This window comes from Mastomys coucha, unplaced genomic scaffold, assembly GCF_008632895.1.
Source record: "Mastomys coucha isolate ucsf_1 unplaced genomic scaffold, UCSF_Mcou_1 pScaffold2, whole genome shotgun sequence".
NCBI classification, from domain to species: Eukaryota; Metazoa; Chordata; class Mammalia; order Rodentia; family Muridae; genus Mastomys; species Mastomys coucha.
Window position 1 is genome coordinate 13,179,766 of NW_022196902.1, and position 26,159 is coordinate 13,205,924.

General features: G+C 39.9%; 1 pseudogene; it reads right to left on the reverse strand.

Moving 5' to 3' along the window:
* Positions 1-579: 579 nt before the first annotated feature.
* LOC116097923 overlaps positions 580-26,159 on the reverse strand; it is a 67,420-nt pseudogene continuing 41,840 nt past the window's right edge.

The following is a 26,159-nucleotide window of genomic DNA, read 5'->3' on the forward strand; positions in this document are numbered from 1 at the left end:
TGGAGGAGCCGGCAAACTAAGGCATATGCTTATACTACTGCATGTAGGAAGTTCTTTATAGAAAAAGACGTCCAGAGGAAACTAACTTCAAATACTTGGTGTTGGTAAGTTAGCCACACAAGCACGGTGGCTTGCATCAAATGACTTCCCCATGATTTCTGTGTCAGTCAAAATCATCTCTCATGAGTTTAGAATAATCATTAGTTAAAATTCTTGTAGAGATGAATGAAACATTAGCCAAAGACTCTTGCTTAAGGGTTAACCTTCAGTTATAGAGAAAACACCAGAATAAAAGTCCATAAACTCTAAAAAGAACACAGATATCATTGTTGACTTTAAATCTGAATACTGTTATGCACTACCTGGCTTTTTAAAAACAGAGTTAGCCGGGCAGTGGTGGTGCATACCTTTTGTCCCAGCACTTGGGAGGCAGAGGCAGATGGATTTCTGAGTTCGAGGTCAGCTGGTCTACAAGTGAGTTCCAGGACAGCCAGGGATACACAGAGAAACCCTGTCTCAAAAAAACAAAAAACCAAAAAACAAAACAAAACAAAAACAAACAAACAAACCAGGGTTAATTCACCTTATTCTTATTGTATAAATACCCTTATGTGGTAGCCACAGCTGGAGCCTGGGCCCTCTGAACAAGCTGGTGTGGTTTTTCACAAGATGACCAGTAAATTCCTGGTAAGGAGACTTGGTGAACACAGTGTTTTTTCCAGAGAGATGGCATCAAAAGTGGCCTTGACAAAGTTGCCAAGGGTGGCAGTCAGTCCCTGGCTGATGTGTAGCAGTCACCAAGTTCCAGCCAACATCGGTAGCTTCTTGGACACAGAGGCAGAGACAATTTCCACTTCTCTCTGGGCAGGACTAAGACACACCAACACAGAGGCACACGTGGAACAGTGTGGTGCTTGCCAATCTTGTCCCCACTCCATCCCCATAGCCTCTTCACACAAGGAGAGCTTGGCCAAGATGGTGGCCCCTGGAGTGGCACTGGCTATGTCCTTAGAGCATTTAACAGCAAGACAGTTGTGACTACTGTAGTCCCCGATAGCAACAAAAGCCTTGAACCTGGTCTGATGGCCAGCCAGAGTCTGCTTCTGCCATGGCATGAGCTTTAAAACCACATCCTCTAGGGATGCACCCAGGAAGAAGTCAATGATCTCGGATTCCTGAAGGAGCAGGGAGAACAGACGGATCTCCTCCAAGGACTTGGTCTTCATGTCCTTATCCAGATGGCCCAGGTTGGTGACGGAGATCCACTCCTTGTCGTCTTGTCTTAGGCTTTACCTCTATGGGCCTTACGGCCTCCTAATCCTGCTCAACACCATACCCCACCCCCGCCCCCAGATCCTTGTGTGTTCCTGGTGCCCCAGCATCATCCACCATTTGGCATTTTTCTGTAGAAGAAGAAACTACGTGGCCATTTTCAAATTGGTTATATTTATACCAGTTTTAATTTTCTAATAATATTGTAATTTAGACTTAGCTCACAGTCTAAGTTGCAGAACACTCATTGACCCCCAACACACACCATCACATCCCCTATTTTATCTTTTACATCACTTGCCATTATTTAAAAATAAATATTTGTTGACAAATGGAAAAATCTATTTACTTTATTTTCTATTTCTATTTATTTTCTATTAAAATCTCTATTTATTTTCTCTATCATGTATAAACACTTCCCTAAGTTTCTCAATCATGCTTCTAGTTCAGAATACAAGGAATAATCTTGTCTTTCTGATTCCCTTGACAAAGCTATAAACTACATTCTGTGCTAAAAGCCCATTATACCAATCATGAATTTGGATTAAACCATTATAAGTTTCTAATTTAATGAAGAACTTTAGTCATAATCAGCCCATTTGTGAAGAAGTTAATGATAATCACAGGGTTGTAGTGAGATTTCTCAGTAAGCCCTCCAATTTGTCTTTTTGAACATGTGCAAAATGAAATATTCCTAGCACTATGTACACACCACACCCCACTGAATTCTGACAGAAGCCCCTCATGATAGGCACTAATATATATCCCCATTTAGCAGACAAGGAAACTGGAACTTGGCCTGATTGACTAACTTAGCCCATGTGACTTGACTAACTGAGAACATAATTATACAAACGCATTCCATCTGAACCCCTGCCTTCAATATTTACATTGTGTGGTCTGACACTTGGAAACAAAACTTCCTGTTTCAAAATCTCAATGCCATCTCATCCTCACAAGAGCGGGGGAGGAGGAAGGTAGCTGTCCTCAGGAGGCTATAGAAATCAAGACTCTCTTCTCATAGTTTTTAAGAAATCTGCATTAAAATAATTTAAATATGTCTTCCCTTATAATCATGCTCTGCCTTATAAAATATGTGATTTTATGTAATATTTAGGAACCTAGTATATTCATGACTCCTATTCATAAATCTTTCTGTTTGCCTCAAAGCTGAGCCTACAAGGGCTTCCTTTAACCAAAATGACTACACTCTTCTCTCTATCAGAAATTGTGAGCTTTGTGATCTTTCCACAATTCTCCTCAACACTCTTCCTTCGTGAAGTGACACCTGAATGGCTTCACCTAACCTTAAGATAAAAGAATGTTTGCATGTCCCTGTCCCCGTTGCTTCAAAGCAGGGTGTATCTCTCTCTTCCCTTAATAAATCTACAGTTGTCCTTTCTGACTTACTACATTGGATGTCAGAAAAATGCTACAGTATGCTTGCTCCCAGGAGTCAATAATAGAGTGGAGACAGAAATTTGACATGTAACTGGGTTATCTTGCTGAAAAGCACGATTTCATTGACCAGGTCAGCAAATCCCTGGCAGCATTAGGTGTTTGCTGTTACTGACTGGCCCATGGTCATGTGCCACCACCCAAGCCAGGAAGCACATGGTGTCTCCTGTCTCCCTGCGACCTAGCAGGAAATGCTTAGCTTGAGGTGACTGAGGATGTACTGGCTAGAAAAGCTATAGAGGACAGAAGAACAGACAGAATCTCTTGGCAAGTGTTCGTATTAGCTTTGTGTGTGTATCTCCGCCCTGTTCCTTCACCAAGCCCCCATCTACACATAATGATTATACACACATTAGTATAGATCTACTAGGTGACATTAAATATTCCACTTTATCTATTCTTAAAACTTCAATTCTAAATCGTTGCTCTCCCCCTAAAACATTAGATCATTCTATAGACACTGGAATGTTTCCACTCTGTCGTTAAAATGGGAGAGAAGTGGCAATGCTTGTACTTTAGTTCAGTTAGATGCCCACAAACAGTAAGAAGCCAACCAGAGAAAGAGCACAGGCCACCTTAGAGTGGCAGAGGAAGGAGTGGGATCAAATCAGTGTGTTCCCTGTATCTGTAGGATTGTCTTGGTTCAGATTCTTAGAGAAGCCAAGAAAGTAAGAGCTGTGAAGGGAGTGTAGGGAGGGGATTGGGTGAAGGACAGGAGGTAAGGGGCAAGGAAATTTACAAGGATCTCTACAGCACATTGCAGGCTGTTGTCCTTTACTCAGAACTAAACAAAATTGTCTGTATTTGGTAAGTACAAGAGTGTGTGTCTGGTTAATTAAAAGCAGTTTGTCATATTAGTAATTAATAATATCTGACAATAGGACACAAATTTCCTTTACTATTATAATTCAAAATTAACATTAATGCTTGCAAAAAGCATTAGACAGGAGTGTTTTTGAGTCCCTGGGACCTTTCACCCAATGATGGTCTTAATGTAGTTTTTGAGCAGTTTCATCTCATAAATCAATTTATTGCTAGAAATTGAACTCATTATAAAGTTCACACAGACACACACACAAACACACACACACAAGACAGGAGACCAGGCTGTCCTGGAACTCATTACATAGTCCAGGCTGGCCCTGCCTCAGCCTCATTAGGCTAACTAAAAAGGTTTTTTTCTTATTTTCATATAAGTTTTAAGAAGGTATTGCTATAAGCACACACACATACACACACACCACAAACACCAAGAACAGTAGTCTGTCAATAGAATTAAGTAAGTTAGGCATCCCCAAATTTGAGTTGAGTTAAGGAATTTTGTGTTAGCCATTAGTATTATTTAACCTCAGCCTTCTAATGATGAAAAGGGATGATGTAAATATACTCTATCATTTTAAAAACCTGTGGCATATGAATTCTAAGAAATGATACAGATACGCTGTTTACCTGTCTTTGGTTCACAATTGTATAACCTATGTCATCCCAGACCTTACTCATAATCACAAACCAAAATGTTTTTGTTGTTATTTTTTAAACTATACTCTTACTTAGTAGCTCTGGCTGGCCTGGAACCCTCTGGGTAGCTCAGGCTAGACTCCGATTCCCCGAGACCCACCTACCTCTGCCTCTGGGTGCAAGAGCTAAAGATGTACACCACCAAGTCTGACCTATTAATGCCAAAGCTATCATTTCATAACCACATCTATTTTTTGTAAACCAGTAACGCACACATGTGCAGAGAGCAAAGCACAGCCTCTGACATGCTTTCTTGGGCACCCTTCAGCTTTTTGTTTCAGACAGAGATCTCCCTGGCCTAGGGCTTTTTCACGTAGCCTAGGAGAGCTGGCCAATAAGATGCAGGAGTCCCCTGCCTGTCTCCATCTCTCCACCCTGGAACTACAAGCACGTGACAATATCTCTAGTTTCTTCACACAGCTTCTGGGACTTAAAATGAGAACTTTCTGCTTATAAGGAAGGAGGTTTATTAAATGAAACATCCCCCTGACCCTGAATGTCTCTTCTCAGGTACTGAGTCACTAACTTAATTATAAAATTGAGAACCGAGGCAGTCATACAGGGTTGGCTGAACAGCAAAGAGAGAAGAACATAATTTGAACTAACTAATGCTAATGGTTACATTATTTTTCCTTAGTGGAGAATGGATGCCATTCTTACTCAGCTTAAGGAAGCATTCAATTTGTCTAATAACAGCTAGAGAATGCATCCTATACACAATATAATAAACTAAAGACCAAAAAAAAAAAAAAAAAAAAACCATGCAGGCAGATCCTGGCCACTACTGCAAACCTGCAGAAATAATTTAATCCTCTCAGGGTTCCAGGCAATACCCAATTCTAAAGCAGAGAGCCCACAAAAACCACAGCAGGGAAAAAGAAACAAAAACAAAAACAAAACAAAACAGATAGCAGCTGCATTGTGATGCCACAAGCCAGTGCTCAAAAAACTGAAGCTTTACACATTGCTTAGGTCCTACCCCTCAGCCCTGATTCTCTGGGCTACTTCCTGATTAACTGGGAAGATTGGTTCCTTTACCATTTGGACTCCATCCTGCTTCTCTAAATTATAAATTATAGAATAGACATTAATTTCAGTCATGCTATCAACTTCCTAATCCAAATTTAAAATTCACAGTCATTCAAAGTAAATATGTATAGCATATCACAAAAGGACTTTGTTCCAAGACACCTCAAGAAAGTATGTTAACTATGACTTGTGAACACGCCCTACCAGGGAGGAGCTGAAAGTAAACACAGGTTTGAAAAATGCTAAACCCACCAGACAAACAGGAAACCCAGGCAGACTTTTTTAATCCTGTGTCATCCATGGAAGGTGGTACTTCCTTTTTTGTTCAAATGTAGACTGCATCAGAAAAGCAAAGCCAGAAGGTCTTGGAGCTAATGTCTTTTGAGCCTACATGATGTTTTGACAGAAAGTGTGAATCAACCTGCCCGAAAATGTCCTTTATGGTATTACATAATTACGGACTCTTACTAACAAATGGCTTTAGCTCCCTCCATAAATCCAAGCATATAGTATTATAACCAACATTAAAAAGTTGTAGCTCTGTAGACACTTACAGAACATAATGAAACATGCCTGTGATAGGTACTTTCAAGTACATTTGCTTTAAGGATTACTTCTCATTGAATAGAGCAGAGAAGAGAACTGGAAAGGACTTTATTGCACAAGTATTTCTGTGAATATTAATTGAGATAAATCCCTAGGATGACCACAAAATCATGTTATACATAAGAAGGGTACGATTATGACTAAGGACTTTGACAGAAAGTTACCAAGGAAGATTCAGCACAAGAAGACCTCGTCCAGGAACCCAACCCTCAGATGAAATGGTTTTACGGAATGGTGCTGTTAGGAGGTCTGCCCTTATTAGAGGAGGTGCGGCCTTGTTGGAGTAGATGTGGCCTTGTTGGAGGAAATGTCGGAAAGGAAGTGGATTTAATTATACCTATATCTAACCATGTATCACACTTTTCACTCTCTCGGTGGTCTGGTTTTTATTCTGATATTTAAGTGGAGCCCCATCTTACATAGATGACCTGTCTCTTAGTTTTGGTTTACTGCTGTGAACAGACATCATAACCTAGGCAAGTCTTATAAAGGACAACATTTAATTGGGGTTAGCTTACATGTTCAGAGGTTCAGCCCATTATCATCAGGCGGAAGCATGGCAGTGTCCAGCCAGGCAGGCATGGTGCAGGAGGAGCTGAGAGTTCTACATCTTCATCTGAAGGCTGGTCGGAGACTGGCTCCCACATGGTTAGGAGGGTCTCATTGCCCATGCCCACAGTGACACACTTCCTCCAACAAGGCCACACCTCCTAATAGCATTGTTCCCCAGCCGAGCATATTTAAACCACTACAATATGGAATGGAAAAATGAACCTCCATTATTTCCAGTCCAGCTGGTCGATTTCCACATTTGACTTTGCAAATAAGAAATGTAGAGGAAAAAAGGTGAAGTTTGAGGTGATCGGAGCGTTGAATTTCACTGGAAAGTAATAAGTGGTAATGACACAGGAGTTAGGACTGTGACCCAGAGAAGAAGTCAGTCAGGTGGCTAACGAACACGTGAGAGAAGAGAAAGCTGCAGCTGTTTCTCATAGGACTCTTAGGAACAAACCATAAGAAAATGATTTTATCCATCTTCATAAAAACAAAGTGCTAAAGTGAAAAATGACTTCGGCACAAAATTATACTAACCTCCACCCTATCTAAACAAACTCTAGGACTTGAGGACCCTCAAGATACACATTCCAGACTAGTTAGACATTGCCTGGCAAGGATCTAGAACTTCATCTTAACCAAGGAAAAATTCCATTTCCTAGATCAAAATCTCAGTTTTAAGGGAGACATTTATTCAATTAAATATTTAAGAGTATTGCCCGTGGGGCCAAATTGCCAGAGTTCAACATCAGCTCAGTCACTTTGTGTATGTGAAGCAAGTTCCTCGACCTCTCTGCCTCTTGGCTTACCACTTAGGAACTACTTGCATGCAGTGATATTTAATCTGTACTGATCTATGTTGGGAAAGATTTTTGTGAAGATTAATGATGTTACATGTCTTAAACACTTAGAACTGTGCCTAGCCTGTAACTTACTGTTGATGAATAATTCTTGCGTTACTTCCCAGACTAATCCTCTGTCTGAGCTGACATGTCCTGGTTGCATGGGTTGATTTCAGATGCTTCACACTTTCAAATACACTGTGATCCACAATGGGCACTAATAAGTAATTACAACTTACTTATTATAATACACCAAGGATCTAAGATATACAAATTCTGTATACAGCTTGAATTTCTTCTCTTTGTGTCCACTACACATATTCACATTCTAAAATAGAATGGACTCTAGTCAGAAGGCTTCAGAGTGCTAGCATATGCTCAAAAAAACCTGTGATTTAGGTTTAAGACTGCAGATAATTTACAGCTCCATGAATTTAAAGGAAATGGTATTTTCAAACATAAGCTACCAAAACAAAATCTGTATTCAAAGTGCATTTAATATAAGGGCTTTTAAAAATAATAATCTCTGTGTTACCTTCATAGATAATGAAGAAATATTTTTAAAAAGTGATTTACTATTTATTGACACTGTGGGCAATCATTACACATGTATTATATAAAACATAAACCATATTTGTAAGACTAAAATAGCCAAACTACTTTTCAAAACATTATTAGGATATACAAAACTTAAACTACATTAATTCCAGTGTTATATCATTGTAACACACTGTAACACTTCCAGTTGCTCATTTTGGACCTTTCAGTTCTTACTGATTAATTCCTATTTAATGAGGGACTATATATTCCAAATCAGCTTACCAGCTTGAAACTTCCTCACATCAACCCAGCATCTGCAATAAGGTGCCCTGAAATACAAATTTAGTGTTATGATGGATATGCCAAACGAACTATTTCATCCAGTACTGAGCATATGCTAAGTATATTTTTAAGACCATCTACTTCTTGAAATCTTGAAGAAATAAGCAAGAAGGAATTAGCTAACTTTAAAAAAAAAGTGTTCAGAAGACCTAAGAGTAAATCATGGCAAGTAGAAAAACTAATTTCTAGACAATCTGTTTTTCCTTAAACATTCCCTTTAAAGGAAAACAAATTGAAATATGTTTCAACCTGTACCACACTGATTGGGAAACCATGATCACGAACAGCCTAAAGAGATCATCTAGAGGTCAAGATGACCTTTTCAGAAAGTACACTGCAATTTGGTGCACAATCATTCTGCAAGTCTAACAAAAGAGAGTATTCATGATTATTTTATAAAGCTCCATCTGTCTAGATAAAGAGAACCGTGTTTTTGTATCACCCAGTAATGTTAAGCAATGTGATTAAATCTTCACATCTGTTGCTCTTTTATTTTTTTTGTTTATCAGCTAATAAAGGGAAAATATGAAAAAAGCAACTGCTCTTAAACCAAAGGCAAGAGGAAAACACCCCACCTTTGCTGTCAGCCTGGAGAACGCACTGCTAAGCCCTACGCTCTCGGGCCCTGAGGTAAGGGGTGGAAACAACACCAGCTTTTCCCAACAGAGTATCCCAGATGCACATATGTCCTGGAGACAAGACTTGTGTGGGGGTTATGTTTGCAGTGTTGAACAAGGAACTATCTCTTCTCTGTTCTTCATCTAGCTGACAAGCAGGAGTCCTCATATCTAGGAACTGAGTTCAAATCCTTAGCATCCCCACTCACAGAATGTGCAAACACTGGATAAGCTATATCTACAAAGCTCAACGCCTTCAGCTGTAATGAAAAGGCACAAAAGAGCTGAGCACACATTGCTGTACGAAGCTAGGCTTCATTAATTAGCATACAGAGATCATTATAATAGCCTAATCAAGAGTGTCGAATTAATGTAGCAAGAAGGGCAGGGATAGTGAATACGTGTGGCTAAATAAGGATTAGTTACTTTCAGCTACTTGGAGGAGACATTGTGAGCTAAGTGTGACTAGAATTGGATTTTAAAACCAGAGAGTAAATCCTAGCATTTCTCACAATTTTTTTTTCAATTGAGCAAGTAACTGATCAAAGTATTTCTAACAGTGAGGAGAGAGGATGCCATTGATGAAGAAGAAAGTGGAATGCTTGGCTGGAAATCAATTATCAGAATTCAAGATGGAGAATTTGGGGCTCTAAACTGAGGGTCTTGTGTTGCAAAAACCTTGATGCAATTCCACTGAGGTTATTAGACTCTTGGATTCTCAGCCTCAAGGTTACTGGGAGAGTATATCGGTGCTACACAGAGCAGGAACAACAGTATTGCCTATAAACGTCAATGTGGTTAGAGTTATTAAACTGAAAAGGTAGCCAAATGTTAACTAGCATTACAACTTAGCACATCACAGCAGTCCCACATTACAGCTCAGGAAATATAGTAGTCTCCCATACACCCCAGTCTCTGGTTTAATTTTTACGTTATTGTCAGCAATAAATTTTGACTTTCAAATATTGGATGAAAAACTCAGTAGATTCCAAAATTTTAAATTGCTTTACTACACAGTATATTGTTATTATAGTCTATTATTAAAAGTGTGGCTAGACTTTCCCCAGAGAAATTCGGTATACATCTCACATCAGATAGGGAATCCATGAGAGAACAGAGGATGTACTCCATCAACGTCAAACTTGGAGAACCAATGAATTTTATTGGGGTTATTTACAGGAATATGGATGAAAGGTTACTTCCAGGAGTTTGGGTAAAGTGTTCTTACATGAGCAGAATTCCTCAAAAAAGAGCTGCCTCTCCAAACCTCACCCCAGCATGGGTGACAGTCACAAAAGCTGAAAACCTGGAGCACACAGCATCGCTATAGGCCATTCAAGAGATTGCAAAGTGTCCTTTCCTAGTGACTCAGTTGAAATGAGCCTGATCCTGGCAGCTGGCCTTGTTTCTGCTTCTTCTAGGCACTTTGTCTGGTCTTAGAGTCTTCTTTGCATCTTGGCTTGGCTGGGAGTATCCCTTAACTATTTACCCTTAGGGCCCATAGAACCTAGTCAGATTCAGGGACTTCCTGAGGCTGTTTTGAGTCCTTTACCTTCTGGTTTACAGAGCTTCCCTGTAGGACTGGATGTTTCAGTCTTGGAGGAAACTACTACACTGCATATGTTGATCTGTTATTGTGACAGATTTACTTCTTTAGCCTTATTTTTGGTGTGTATATTTGAGAAAAATAAAGCATATTCAGAGCTAATAGTTTCCAGTTTCAGGTATTGACCAGGGTTCTTGACATTTTGTGATATGAGTGCAAAGAACAGGGTAATGGCTTTAGATATATATTCTGTCAAATGAGAATGGCATGGGGCCCACTCTATCATTTTATTGTGTCGATAAAATTAGTTACCATATAGACAGCACCAGTGTCTGACCCATCCTAAATTCTTCTACATAGTAATAATAATGGTAGTGGCATTATTGGGCAATATTTTTATTTGCAAGTTTTCTTATAATAAAGTAAAAATTTTTAAAAGAAAATCAGATAAATAATTTCTTTAAACATTTTTACTTGGAGAGAGCTCAGAAACTTGTGAACTCCAGAGTTCCTTTCCCAAGCTCCACTCCTTGTTTTGTCTGCCCTGGCTTTCACTTCCCAGGGGCTAGCTCTCTCCGCCCTCCAGCAGATGAACTAAAGCTCTATTTACAGTCCTCTGTTCTCATTTCCTGACACTGAATCCCCAGCTACTTGGGGTAAGACACATGGAGAAAAATAACAATACACATCTGCCTTAGCCTTAGGAGACAATTCTAACCAGAGAAAAACATTCTCTTCTCTCAGAATTTGAATTTCCCTCCAGCCTTGGCCATGGTCACTGTCCACAGGAGACTGCTGCCCTGGCCTGAGTCTGTACTAGAGGGCTTCTCCTGAGAGTGTGGGCCCATATTGCTACGAACTCATGAGTCTAGGGCTCTTAGGAGTCTACGTAAAGGATACAAGAAGCAAAATGGTGGACTCTCCACATACCCAATGATACTTCAAATCCTGGTTTTCTCACCCACCATATGTATCTGGCTATGTTCAACGTTAAAGTCCACAAATATGAGCTGCCTTCATCCTGTCCAGGATTTGCAGCTGCATGTAATGAGAGCAGTAACAACACTGGGCATGACCATCACCATGTGTACACCTGACTCTGCAAGAAAAGCAGGCTAGCGTTAGGGTCCTACTTAGCATTTCAGTAACCTGGGGTGATGCTTCATGTCCTCCTTAGAAAGTTGTGAAAGAAAGAGGACCTGGGTTGACATGCCCAGCACGCACGTAAAGGTCAGGCATAGCCAAGTGAATGTGACCAGAGTGTTTGGGAGTAGAAACAGGCAGACCCTGGGTGTTTGCTTGCTGTTGAGCCTCGCTGAAGTGTTGAGCTTCAAGTGTGGTCAGAGATCCTGTCTCAAAAACTGAGGAGATTCTCCTCAGCCCTGTACATGTGAATACATGAGCTTTTGCACCTGAGAGCTCGTGTGACATTCAAACACACACACACACACACACACACACACACACACACACACACACGTGCGCACAAACACATACATACACACATGCACGCACACACCCATGCACATGCGTGCACACACAGGAAAGAATGTTAGGAATATGTGAAGATTGCAGATGGGAATTAATTCTTTGTATGAGGGTGCTCCATGTAACTAAATAAGTGAATATAAGTTAGCATTCATTTAAAGATTGTTCATAGAGATATAGAAACTGAAATAAGACTGGCCCTCAATATCAAGTTTCATTTTTTCCTTTTTAAATTAAAACTATGTTCCGCATTGCAAAAAAAATACAATTTTTTTTAAAGATTCAGACATGGAAGGATAAGTTTATTTAGATGGCAAAATATATTGAAAGCCAAGTCGTATACAGGGCTCATAATGTTAACAATCACTTGATACATTTGCATTACCAGACAGCATATATTAATATGAAGCAAGAAAATGTGGGAGAAAAAGCTAAAGTTTCAAGGAGTTCCTCGAAACAACAAAACTGAATTTTAAGTTTCAATATAGAAAAAGAGAATAATAACTTTATTTTTACAAGTGCAATAATACCTTGCATTCGGATATTTGTACTGTTTTAACTGAGGAAATACATTATCATTCCAAAATTGGAAGCAGGTAGTGTGCAGCCTCTGGAAGGGAGAGAAGAGAGTCATTGGAAAAGGGATTGGCTCCCACATTGCCGGCTGCAGAGGCTGGAACAGAATCAGCAAGGTTACGAAGTCTACTCATCACCCTTACTACACAGCTCCTTAGTTCTCTGCAGCAGAAGAGAAAAGATAAGCAATCACGGGACCAGCTAGGATTCACACGAAGGAGACTCTTTGTGGCTTATAAAACGGATTCATTTTTTTTTTCTAGTCTGTAACCTGGGAAAAGACGAAGTTCCTTATAGGATAAATCTTGGAAGGAGGAAAATGCTATGTTTTGAGTGATTCTTCCCAAATTTCATTTATTAAAATTTTAATCTCCAAAGTCTATGCCAATGTCATTTGCAGGTGGGGCCTTTGGAGGGTAAATAGGGTTAGATCATTCCACACTGGCTTTGTAAGAACAGGAAACAGGAAGTGGGCATGCCAGGCTTGTCCCACCATGAAATGCTTTTCAAGATGGCGTCACTCCGCAGGTAGGCCTTCACTAGGGGCCCAGCGGGCGCTACATCGTGCTCTCCTGCTTCCAGAGACATGAGCTAAAAAACTTCCCTTTCAAGGCTGCAGGATTCAGTTATACCAACAAAAATAGACTAAGGCAGAAAATAAGCATATTTTCAGCTTTAGAAAATGGGATTTTACTGCATTTTAGGTCAATGTCATTGCATTTGAATTTCTAACATCTTTCAGATTGTCTTAGCTGGAAGAGTTTGGTTCAGGTTAAAAAGTAATATATAAAGTGGGCAAAGGATTGTGTCTCCTCTAGTTTTAATAAAAGTGATCTTATTGAGCATCTCAGAGTATCTGAAAGTTAGAGCTGCTTGAGTACCCGGTATCCTTGAGAAATTAATAAACTCAGATAAAGAGTAAAAAATGATTCTCATTACTAAAACTATTCCTTTGGCTTATGAGCTGTCAAGCCCCTTGATTTGCATTCTATATTTTTATAGTGTTTGCAAACATAATAACTACTGAATTTTGACCATTATAAGACACAGGAGTAAAGTGTATAAAATACCAACATCCACCCAGCAACTGATGGAGCAGATGCAGAGCCCACAGCCAAACCTTAGGCAGAGCTCAAGGGATCCCACATAAGACAGCGAGGAAGGATTGTGGGAACCAGAGGAGTCAAGGATACCACAAGAAAACAGCCCACAGAATCAACTAAACAGGGCTCATATGGGCTCACAGAGACTGAACCAACAACTAGGGATCCTGCACGGGTCTGACCTAAGTCCTCTGTATATATGCCATGGCTATGGAGCTTGGTGTTCTGTGTGAGCGGGGGCTGCCTCTGACTCTTGCCTGCATCTGGGACCGTCCTACTACTACTGGGTTTGCCTTGTGCAGACACAATATGAAGAGTTGTGCCTAGTCTTACTGCAATTTGTTATGCCATGTTTGGTTGATCCCTGGGAGGCCTGCTCTTTTCTGAAGGGAAACAGAGGAGAAGTGGATCTGAGGGAGAGGGGAGGTGGGGGGAAGAGACTGGGGAGAGAGGAGGGAGGAGAAGCTACAGTTAAGGTGAAATATAAAAGAGAAGAATAAATAAATAACTTTTAAAAGTAAATAGAAAATAAACTACCAATATTCAAAATATCCACTCTGAGTACATGTTGGTAAGTATCTTCCTGAGCACTGGAGATATAGCAGTGAACAAGACAGGTCCTGCCTCAAGGAACTCACATTCTGATGATATTGATAGCTAATGAACAGATAAGGAGATGAAATATATACTGGGTCATGATGATTGCTTTTAAAATAAAGCATAACCAAAAGGAAAGAATAGGGGAGCCTGCAAGATGGAGGACAAGAAAGTCATGTGAGTGTGGAGCAAGGATCTAGATCTGGAATTGCTCTAGAACCTTAGTCTGTTAAAATTAACGTCTCTAGGAAAACTGCCTTGCAGGAGCCTGTGCTATGATATCTCTGTAAAAAGTAGAGTTATTAGTGTCCAGTGTATTTCCTTCATAATTTCTACTAATTTCCACTTATCAGAAGATGAAGCACTTCGAAACAGCTTCACACCGAGTCTGAAGCCTTGGGCTCGAGGATGACCTCTGACTTAGCAATAGCTTGACCCTAACATTAGAAATGACATCAGCTGTTCCTCTGTGTGACAAACTACATTGCATAGTGATCTTAAAATAGAACTGAGAAGCAGGGGAACAGATGAATCCATTGGCAACCAATCCGTCACCACCTGGAGACTCATGTTTACAAGGTGTGTGTGAGCCTAGGACTGATCTCGAGATAATTTTGGCATAGAGAACACTTTGAAGTTTTTTTCCAAAGTACGATTTTAAGATCCCATGGGAGAGTCCAAGCCACATTGAGCTGAGGTTTTTAAAAACATATTGCCAATATATTGAAAAAAAAAAACAGTAATTGAATGAATAGGTTTTTTTTAATTCTCTGCACTGTCAGTACAGGTGGTCACTGGAGGTGAGTTTGCACTTACAAGAGAGTAACAAATCCTATCATTGATGGATTTCCCTCTACTGATTAATGGATTTATTTTAGAAAGAAAAAGACTTCTAGATGTTGTAGGGTGAGAGCTGCCACTTTGATCTACAAGACATAGGAGTTAGGGGTTACACAACCCCATAAAACACATAATTGTGAGAAACTTCCTCACAGGCACACCCAGAGTGCTTTATTAATTCTCTAAGCATCTCCCAATGCAGCTAACTTGGCACTCAAGATGAGCCACCACTTATACTAAGACAATCAGCTAAGACTGACAAATTTATTTTGCTGTCATTTTCTGCTGGGGCTGATATTTTCTAGAAGATTAAAAAACAACTGTATTAATCACTCTGTAGTGATTTTTGTCTCTGTAGTAAAAGACAATGACCACAGCAATTTATAAAAGATAGCTTACAGTTCCAAAGGGCTGAACAAACCCATGAAGCTACTGGATCACATCTTCATTTACACGAAGGGAGCAATGAGGGTAAGCAGAAAGTGGGGTGAAGCATTAAACCCTCAAAAACCATCCCCAGCATATTAGTCAGGGGTCTCTAGAGTCACAGAACTTATGGTAGTCTCTATATAGTAAGGGAATTTGTTGATGACTTAAAGTCTGTTGTCCAACTTCCCAACAATGGTCAGCAGCAGCTGTGAATGGAAGTCCAAGGATCTAGAAGTTACTCAGTCTCACAAGGCAAGCAGTCTGAAAGTATCTTCCTTCTTCCAATATCACTTATGTAGGTCTCCAGAAGAAGGTGTGGCCCAGATTAAAAGTGTGTGTCACCACTCCTGGATCTGGGACTTGTTTTGTTCCATATGACCCTGAACTCAGAGATCTCCTTGCCTTAGTCTCCTGGGATTCATAGCCACTATGCCTCAAGAACTCCATGCCAGGATCCAGGTCAGAAACTTGTATCTCCTAGCCTTAAGACCAGGATCACAAGTGACCTTTCCAATTTTGGATTGTAGTTCATTCCAGATATAGTCAGGTTGACAACCAGGAATAACCACTACACCCAGTGACATACCTCCTCTAGCAAGGCTCCACTTAAAGGTTCCACAGCCTCCACAAACGACTCCAACAACTGGGGTCCACGTTAGCCAGTGGGGGACATTCTTCATTCACATCATCACAATAGCCAAACTGGAAACTGGACCTGTGATGAGCCAGATTAAACATTTATTATTAATTATTATTGTTTTTATCACCATCATCGTCATCGTCCCATTTGAAACACAGCATCACTATGTTGCTCTGGCTGCCCTGGAACTCACTAGGTAGATCAGGATGAACTTAAAGTATGCACCACCATAGCCAGTTAACAGCATTAAGGTACATTATCTCTGTGAGTTCTACTATCCTCTCTCCATCTGTATCCTGGTAATGTCCCTAGAATTTACAATCCTAGCTCAGAGTTCCATCTTTCCTGATATTTCCTCACAACTTCGTTGTTCTTTGTCTAGAAAGTGTTAAAGCAGAAAGCTCAGCCATGTCCTCGGACATGTGAAGATTCCAGAGTAAGGGAAAGATGCAAACTTAGTAAGGTGTTTATGGCTTGCTCTTGGCTTGCTACTCTTGTATTATTGAGTTCCTAGATCCTGACGAAGATCCAGTATGAATCAGGGAGTGCTAAAGCATATTCCTCTTTTCCTTACAGAATAAAAAATAACAATTTCTAAACCTTCCCCTCCACTTAAATGTGTGGGAATTGTTTAATTTTGTAGATATCTAAATTTTTGGTCAATCTACATTAAGAAGGCCTTCACGAATTAGAGAAAAGACCAATGGAGCTTAGGGGTTTGTAGCCCCTTAGGATGAACAACAACATGAACTAACTAGTACCCTCGGAGCTCCCAGGGTCTCAACCACCAACCAAGGACTGCACATAGAGGGGTCTGATTGTTCAAGCAGCATGTGTATGGTAGAGGATTGCAAAATCGATCATCAATAGGAGGAGAGGACCTTGGCCCTGTGAAGGTTCTATGCCCCAGTGTAGGGGAATGCCAGGGCCAGAAAGTGGGAGAGGGCGGGGTGGCAGGCATGGGGAGGGGGGAGGCAACAGGGGTTTGTTTTTGTTTGTTTTTTTGTTTTTTGGAGGGGAAACTGGGAAAGGAGAAATTCGCATGTAAATAAAGAAAATATCTAAAATAAAAAAAAAATTAAAAAAAAAAAATTAAAAAAAAGAAAAAAAAAAAGAAGGCCTTCACTACGTGGTAATAATTACAAATATTTAAAAATAATTTATTAAGTGACACAGATTTGTGATCTTTTGGCATATTATCTCATTTAATTAATTATAATCTGTTTCTATTCCCTTGCAAGAGAGAAAATAATCCAAGGACAAAAGACTTACTCTTTTACAAACCCTCACGAGAAGCAAATGTTAAAAAAACTCAGAGCGTGACTCCAGGGGCGAGTGTCTTTTTTAACTTCTATATTCAAATTACTCTTCCTGTGCTGTGGCAGCTGGCTTCTTGTAACTAACACATCCAATGTTCATTTGTTTCATTTTGCTTTGTTCTCAGTATGGAAAATGCAACCAAGAGCTGCATGTATGCTGGGTAAGTACTCTAACTCCAGTCAGCATATCAGTGAAACCCGGCAATGAAAGGGTTGTTTCACATTCATGAAACTGCAGATTTTGTAACAGTAGAATCAACAGGAATTTTTCCAATGAAAATTATTATAGATACAAGAAATGATCCATGTAAGTATGAACTTTAATTCAATAAGATAGCTCAAAGATCTAGAATGATGTCTAATGAATGGCTAAGAAGTGATTAAATAGAGTCTGCATATATATGACTATAGTACAGTCACAATCTATTATTTCTTAGGATGCAGTATGATCCTTACAGAACAAATTTGAGCTACAACTGTTAAAATATGTTCACAGACTCCCTGGCACCTAAGCTAGTCAACTTTTGAGCATCCAAAGAAGGGTTTTGGGGTTTGGTTTGGTTTGGTTTGGTTTGGTTTGGTTTGGTTTTGGTTTTTTTGAGACATGGTTTCTCTGTGTAGCCCTGGCTGTCCTGGAACTCATTCTGTAGACCAGGCTGGCCTCGAACTCAGAAATCCTCCTGCCTCTGCCTCCCAAGTGCTGGGATTAAAGGCATGTGCCACCACTGCCCTGCCCAAAGAAGGTTTTTAAGCATGTCACAATTCACAGGAAAGAAATACAGTTTAAACAAGCTTCAGGGATGAATTCCCCACTTTACCCTCTGACAGTTGTAAGAGAATTGAGTGAGTGTTTTCATTGAACATACAGAACATACAGAAATCCAGTGCCTTGAATAGAATAGAACACCCTATGCAAAGTCCAGCTCAAGCTCAAGAATATTGTCGAGAAAATAAGTAACATTTATACTTACAATAGCACGGTGCTCAAGTTATAGGTCTTGATAAGTCTCAATCTTATAAGCACATTATTTATTAAAACTCACTATAGAGGAAACCCACATAAAACAATTTATTCCCACACACATGTAGACACACAGCACGGCAATCATGCAAATTACTAAATAAGACATTCATGCTATTATAGCTCTACTGATTAGACTTTATCATTACCAGCTATATCCATACACAAGGCTGCTGTGTAAGACCAGTTGGTGCTAATAATAGCAGTTTTGAGGAAATTCTTTTAAAATACGATCAGTTATATGCTACGGCTTTTCTGGTTTGAAGTATGCTTATATATAGGGGACCATAACAGTACGAGTGAATCCTGGTCAGGTCGAAAGTACTTCAGGCGATGAACATGGGAGCAAGCCTATGAGGATAGACAGGCACTAGTCCATCTTGGACAGGTTACAAAACCCTCTAAGTGGGGATAAGAAGATGGCTTGGCATTAAGAGTAGCTACTGCTTTTGCACAGGACCTGTGTTCCCTCCTGGTACACATGCCAAGCATCTCCCAACCACTTACAACTTTGTCTCCAGAGCATCTGATACCCTCTTCTGTATGCTACAGGCACCTGTACACACATGCGCACATAATCACACACAGCCACACATAGCACAGAATTTCAACTTATTTATTTATTTATTTATTTATTTATTTATTTATTCATTTATTTATTGTATATGATTCTGCCTGTATGATTTTCCGTGCAACTCATGAGTGCCTAGTATTCACAGAGGCCACAAGAGAGCATCAGAGCCCCTGGGATTGGAGTTACAGATGGCTGTGGGCCACCATTTAAGCCCTGGGAATCAATCCCAGGGCCTCTGGAAGAGCCATCAGTGTTTGTAATCTCTGAGCTACTTCTCTGGCCCTACTGAGACATATTTGAAATGATAAAAGCATAAAAATTAAAACAATATCTGAGTGTCTGTTCCCTCATCTGAGAAATGGCACTGTTGTCTGTGCTACATTGTGTTGTGGTAAGCAAAATATTTTGTAAACTCTATAACACATTGGGTGTTAATAATGGGAAAGCTGGTGGGGCTGGAGAGATGGCTCAGAGGTTAAGAGCACGGGCTGCTCTTCCAGAGAACCCAGGTTCAACTCACAGCACCCACACGGCAGCTTAGGAATGCATGTAACTCCAGTTCCAGGTGATCTGACACCCTCACACAGACATGCATGAGGGCCAAACACCAATGCACATAAAATAAGAATAAGTAAATCATTAAAAAAATTTTAAATAATGAGAAAGCTAGAGCATAAGTTGTTAAAGTGTAACTGCCACAGTCCCTCCCCCTCCCCAAAATAAACCGTGCTGCAGCTGTGGGCCTCAGGTAGTGAAGTTATTCAGTGTAGCAGAAGCTCTAGGAGACAGACCCTGTCGGGGGTGGGTGTTCTTGAAAGGTACACTGAGACCCGTCCCTTCTTTCTCCCATTTAACTTCTTAGACACCACACAGTGGGCAGCTCTAACGTATGGAACACACACTCCTGAATGATGCTTTCCTTCACAAAAGCCTAGGAACATTAAGACCAGTGACCATCTACTGAAACACTTGAAGTTATAACTCAAGTAGGTTTCCGTCCCTTCAGTTGATTTTCTCTGGATTCTGTTGCAACAGCAAGCTGACTACAGACATATATTCTCAATCTCGAATTCCTCATTTATGTCCAGTAGGAACAAAACAAATTTAAATCTTTCCATGTTGTTTTGTAATGTAATAACTTTCCAAGCCAATTTTATATAAAGTTTAAAAACACAAAGTATGTGAAATCAGAACTTCAGAGATGAGTGTGGCCTATTTCTTACATTCCAGCCCCAGTGGCCACAGTATAAGAGTGGCTACATAGACCACACTTCACAAAGAAATGATTTCAGCCCTACAAAATCTGTCAAATAGATGATGAACCTTTTGATAAAAAACTTAAAGCTCTTTATTGCCTCTCTTTCGCCCCTACCTCAATAGTCTTTCATTACTTTGAAAAAATAAAATAACTTTCTGCCATGTTGGGGCTTTATTTAAATATGAATGATGATGGAAATCTAAAATAATTTCCTAACTTTGTATTCAGCAACAGAAAACCCAATAGACTCTCAGAACATGTAATAAGGAAAGTAGTTCCTAGAGTGTTTTTTAAGGTACTGCTTGCTCACTCATAGCTTCTACATTAAAAGAGAAATGTTGTCCTTAGATTTAGTTCACTAATGACCCTCATGCCAAGAAGAGGCAACTTTATCAAAGCCATGTGACAAAGGAGAAGCATGAGTAAAAAATGGGAATTTTTTTTACTTATAACGATGTTCCATTACTCATTAGACTGTCTCCCTCCAATGCCAGCCATGTGACTTCCTTGCTCACTTTCAAATTCATAGCCTATTATTGCTGATCTATAAAATCTTCTCAGTCCGTGTAGTTACACGTGTGTGTATGTTTCCAGGGCTGACTGCTTGCTGTTGGATAACCAATCACTGTGCTCTTCCCTGGGGAAGCCTACTTCTCCTGCTCTCGGCGTTCCTCAGGGCTCTAGGGTCGAAGAGCTCTTGGGAACTTTCCCCTGCCCGTGTTAACATGACTAGTGATGTCATCCTTGTTTGTGTCATGTATGGGGGGATAACAATCACATAAAATGTTGAACATAGTGAACATGACTCTCCTCCACGCCATTCTTGTGCTTTCCCACATAACATATACAAACCCTAGTATGTTTTCTGCTCTCACAGAACCAAGTACTACGTGCTCTGAAAGTCATGACTGGATGTGTGTGCATACACGCCCAGCATAAAAGTATTCATGCTCTCCCAAGCTAGCGTCCATTTCAGTTTTCCTTATGAGTCTCACAAAGACTAATGCTCTTCTACACATCTACAATACATAACTCATGTGTTATCTGTGTTATTTACATATGTCATATATCACCTATGAGGTGTAACTCATGTGTCATTTGTGATGGTACTACGTAAGTCTTTAAGAACTGAAGGTATTTTCCACAAAAGTGTTTTGCCTTTGAAAAATATTACTACCCATATATTTTCACAAAGCCAATTGTAATGAAGTCAAGGTAACTTTTAAAATATGAATTCAATTTAATTCAATGTAAATTTAATGTAAATTCAGCCTTTCATGGTAATTTAAAACATAGTTAAATGTATGAAACTTTAGGGAAAGAAATAATTTTATTTAATCTTTTTCTACAGTCCAGATTTTATCCCCCTCCTGATCTACCCTCTGACTATTCTACATCCCATACATCCTCTGCCCCATCTCCATGAGGATGAGTTTTGCAGCCAAATGCTTGCTGATGGTAGCCTGATATGGCTGCCTCCTGAGAGGCTCTACCAGAGCCTGACAAATACAGAGCCAGATGCTCACAGACAACCATAGGAATGAGCATGGGGTCCCCAGTGGAGGATTTGGAGAAGGAATGGAAGGAGCATACAGAGCCAGATGCTCACAGACAACCATAGGAATGAACATGGGGTCCCCAGTGGAGGATTTGGAGAAGGAATGGAAGGAGCTGAGGGGGGGTTGCAGCCCCATGGTGGGGAGCAACAGTGTCAACTGGCCAGACCCCCTAGAGCTTTCGGGGACTGGACCACCAATCAGAGTACACATGGAGGGTCCCATGGCTCTGGCCACATAAGTGGCAAAGGATGGCCTTGTTGGACATCAATGGGAGAAGCAGCCCTTGGGTCTGAGGGGGTTTGATGCCTCAGTGTAGGGGAATGCCAGGGCAGGAAGGCAGGAGTGGGTAGGTAGGTAGGTGGGTGGGGGAGCACCCTCATAGAGGCAGGGGGAGGAGGGATGGGATAGGGTGTTTCCCAATGGAAGAGTGGAAAGGGTATAACATTTGAAATGTAAATAAAGAAAATATCCAATAAAAGGGGAGAGAAAAAAGAAAATATCATCCTGAATGAGGTAACTCAGACCCCAAAGGACATGCATGGTATGTACTCACTAGTAAGTGGATATTAACCCCCCAAAAAAAAGTGCAGAATATAATCCACAGATCTCAAAAAGGTTAACCAGCTGAAGGGCCCAAGTGAGAAAATTATTTTTTTAACTCACAGTAAGGAAACAAATGCACCTATAGTCTTCTACTGAGAGAGAAATAATTGAGACTTTTTGTACACATTAAATGCATGTGCAATCATTTGTATCATTTGTCTCATTAAAAACAACCCTACGCAAGATGCCATGGATGTGAGATACCAAAACAAACACAATTCCAAAGGTTTCAGCATCCTATTGAATGCCTGGTTTCATTTATTTTTAACCAACTTTATATTGATGGAGATTAGCATATTCCCAAAATGCAGTTTGTACTGTTACACGGCATCCTCCATCTGAACTCCTAAGTTCAAAATGTCCCCAAATCTGGAATTTGTGTCTCCAAATGGTGTGGCCAGTGGAATATTTCACAGCATGCAACTATTTAATAAACAGTTATTTTAAATATTGTTTAAACTACCTTAACCTACATGTGCGAGGTTTATTTAAAACATTAATACATTTCATGTTTAAACCTGGGTCCTATCCCAAAATTAAATGAAAATTTCAAATCTAAAACACTCTGTCTCTGAGAATTTAAGAGAAGAGATATTCAACCTGTAAGAGTAGCTTGTAATTAATAGCCTCACACTGATAAAGGATAAATGATATAGTCCAAAGTACCAGCCAACCAATCAAAAGTTACACAATTAAATATGAAATTAAGTTAAAAGACCAAATCCTTATATCCTCCACAAGCAAGGGACTCTGTAAGCTTAGTTTATGCTTTTACAATGTTTGCTCTCTTGGTTGATTATTTTTCTCTGGAAAATTCTTTAAAAAATTGAGGTGTTAGGTCAAAAATAAAAAAATTTTAAAATATACTCTGGAATTAATTCTGTAACTGGTTTCCATAAATTTACACTCCCATCAACAACGTTGTATGGGGTTGCCCATTCTCAACACCCTTGGCAATGCTATATGCTATAGAATGCGAAGCACCTTACCTAGCCCCTATGTAAAAGGTAGCATAGTAGGTTGTACTAATGACACTGATTCTACACCAAGGCCTGGATTAGTACCAGTCACTTTTGCCTTTTAGAATCTCTTACTAGAAGACAAAGAAACAGTTCTCTTGATTAGATCTGAATCTGATCATGCCTTTTGCTTTGGCTGATGAGATATTAGCAGAAATGGTATAAACAGCTTAATAAGCACTTAGCCACCAAGCTTTGGTAATTACCACAAGAAATCCACTCGTGGATTATCCCACTTGTCCAAGGAAAAGGACAAGAAACACATAGAATCTTAGCATAGCATGGGACACAAAGGCAGAAACTCTCTCACCCAAAGCTTTTCTAGCTTAGCCAGAGAGAGAGTTGGACACCAACCTACATATTAAAGTGAGAGCCAGCCCAGTTCACATCATGCTCCTGCAGGCAACCCCCAGACAGCCAGAAGATAGATCAGTTACTGTTTTAGTCACTGAATTTATGGAAGTTTTGTTACACAGAAATAGCCAATTTATACATGATCTGTATTCATTCCAAGTCATTTGTTTGATGTAGCTTTGTCTATATTTCTTCTGTGGCCACTCTGCTTAAGCCATTCATCATTTATGAAGGGAAGTTATAATAGGTTCCATTAACAATGTATCTCATTATCATATAATTGGCTAAAACACCACTCTCCAATATATTCTGCAATGTTTTCTTAGCTTGTAAGTCATTTTAGCTGTATATGTTGACTTTTAATATAAACCATTATAAATATATATAAATTGACCGAAAATTTCCTTTATTAATTTTGTCTTGAGTGAGTAGAGAGGTACCTTTAACAGAATAATTAACTTTTGTTGTGCTGATTTGAAATTACATGTTTATCATATACAGAACTCATTTTTAGTGCTTGCAATTTTTCCTGGAAAGCAGCAGTCACTGATTGCTAAATCTTCTCATTCACAATTGACTCCATAGTCCAGTAAACTTTACGCAAAGTTTGAATATTGAAGAAGAAATCCACATGGATTAAACTTTTCACTTCTAAAAACAAAAGGGAACAAGGGACTTTAGATGTTTTTTCTTGCAGGCCAATTTTAATTATATAGGTGTGTGTGTGTGTGTGTGTGTGTGTGTTTGTATGTGTGTGTGTGTGTGTAAATATGTGAGTACACCCAAATCACAGTATGTGTGAATATCAGAACACAACTGTGGGAATCAGCTCCACATGGGAACACTGTGTGGATGAACTAAGGTCATTAGGTTTAGCATCAAGTGCCATTTTCCTCTGACCCATCTCTATATCCCACAAAATATATACACAGAAGTAACAAGTCTTCTTAGTTATTAAAACATTATTATACTCGCCGGGTGGTGGTGGCGCACACCTTTGATCCCAGTGCTTGGGAGGCAGAGGCAGGCAGATTTCTGACTTCGAGCCAGCCTGGTCTACAGAGGGAGTTCCTGGACAGCCAAGGATATACGAGAAACCCTGTCTCAACCCCCCTCCCAAAAAATATTATTATGCTCTATACTATAAATGTTTATCATACTCATTGTTAGCATTTTGACATTTTAATCATACAAGGTTTTTATAACTTTACGTACATTTATTATACTAAGAAGACTCATATTTTTATAAATTTTGTAGAGGTTCCTTCCAGTCTGTCTGGGCCAGCAGGTGCCCTGAGCGGACCTTCGGCACAAGCTCTGCAGCGAGTCACACAACACCCAGAGGAAGCTCCACTCCCAGGCACTCGAACATGCCCATGATCAGAGGTGAGGAGGACACAACATCTGTCCCAACACTGGGAGTAACTGGGACCAGCAGGACCAGGCACACAGGAACTCTGCCAGCCCAGTAGCTCAGGTTGCTTCCAGTCTGTCTGGGCTGGTGCCCTGAGAAGACCTTGGGCGCAAGCTCTGCAAGTGGCACAACACCCAGAGGAAGCTGCATTCCCAGGTGCTCTAACAGGACCAGGATCACAGGATCCCAGAAACCCAGGATCACAGAGACAGCTTGACTCTGAGGATTTTTGACACAATCAGGATCACAGGAAGGACAGGCTCTAGTCAGATTTAGCAAGGACAGGTAGCACTAAAGATAACCAGATGGCAGGAGGCAAGCATAAGAATATAAGCAACACAAACCAAGGTTACTTGGCATCATCAGAACTCAATAATCCCACCTTAGCAGGTCCTGAACACACCATCACACTGGAAAAGCAAGATTCAGATATAAAATCACTTCTCATGATGATGATAAAGGACTTTAAGAAAGACATAAATAAAACCCTCAAAGAAATATAGGAGAAGCCTACAGAACTCCAAATAGACTAGACCAGAAAAGAAATTCCTCCCATCACATAATAATAAAAACACCAAATGTACTAAACAAAGAAAGAATTTTAAAAGCAGTAAGGGAAAAAAGTCAAGTAACATATTAAGGCAGACCTATCAGAATTACACCAGACTTCTCACCAGAGACTTTGAAAGCTAGAAGATCCTAGGCAGATGTCATACAGAACCTACAAGAACACAAATGCCAGCCCAGGCTACTATACCCAGCAAAACTCTCAATTACCATAGATGGAGAAAACAAGATATTCCATGACAAAACAAAATTTACACAATATCTTTCCACAAATCAAGCCCTATAAAGGATAATAGATGGAAAACACCAACATAAGAAGCAAAACTACACCCTAGAAGAAGCAAGAAAGTAATCTTTCAACAAATCCACACAAACCTAATTCCACCACAAAAACAAGAGGAAGTCACAATTACTTTTTCTTAATATCTTAATATGAAAATTAATATTACCAATATATCCTAATCGATTGAAAT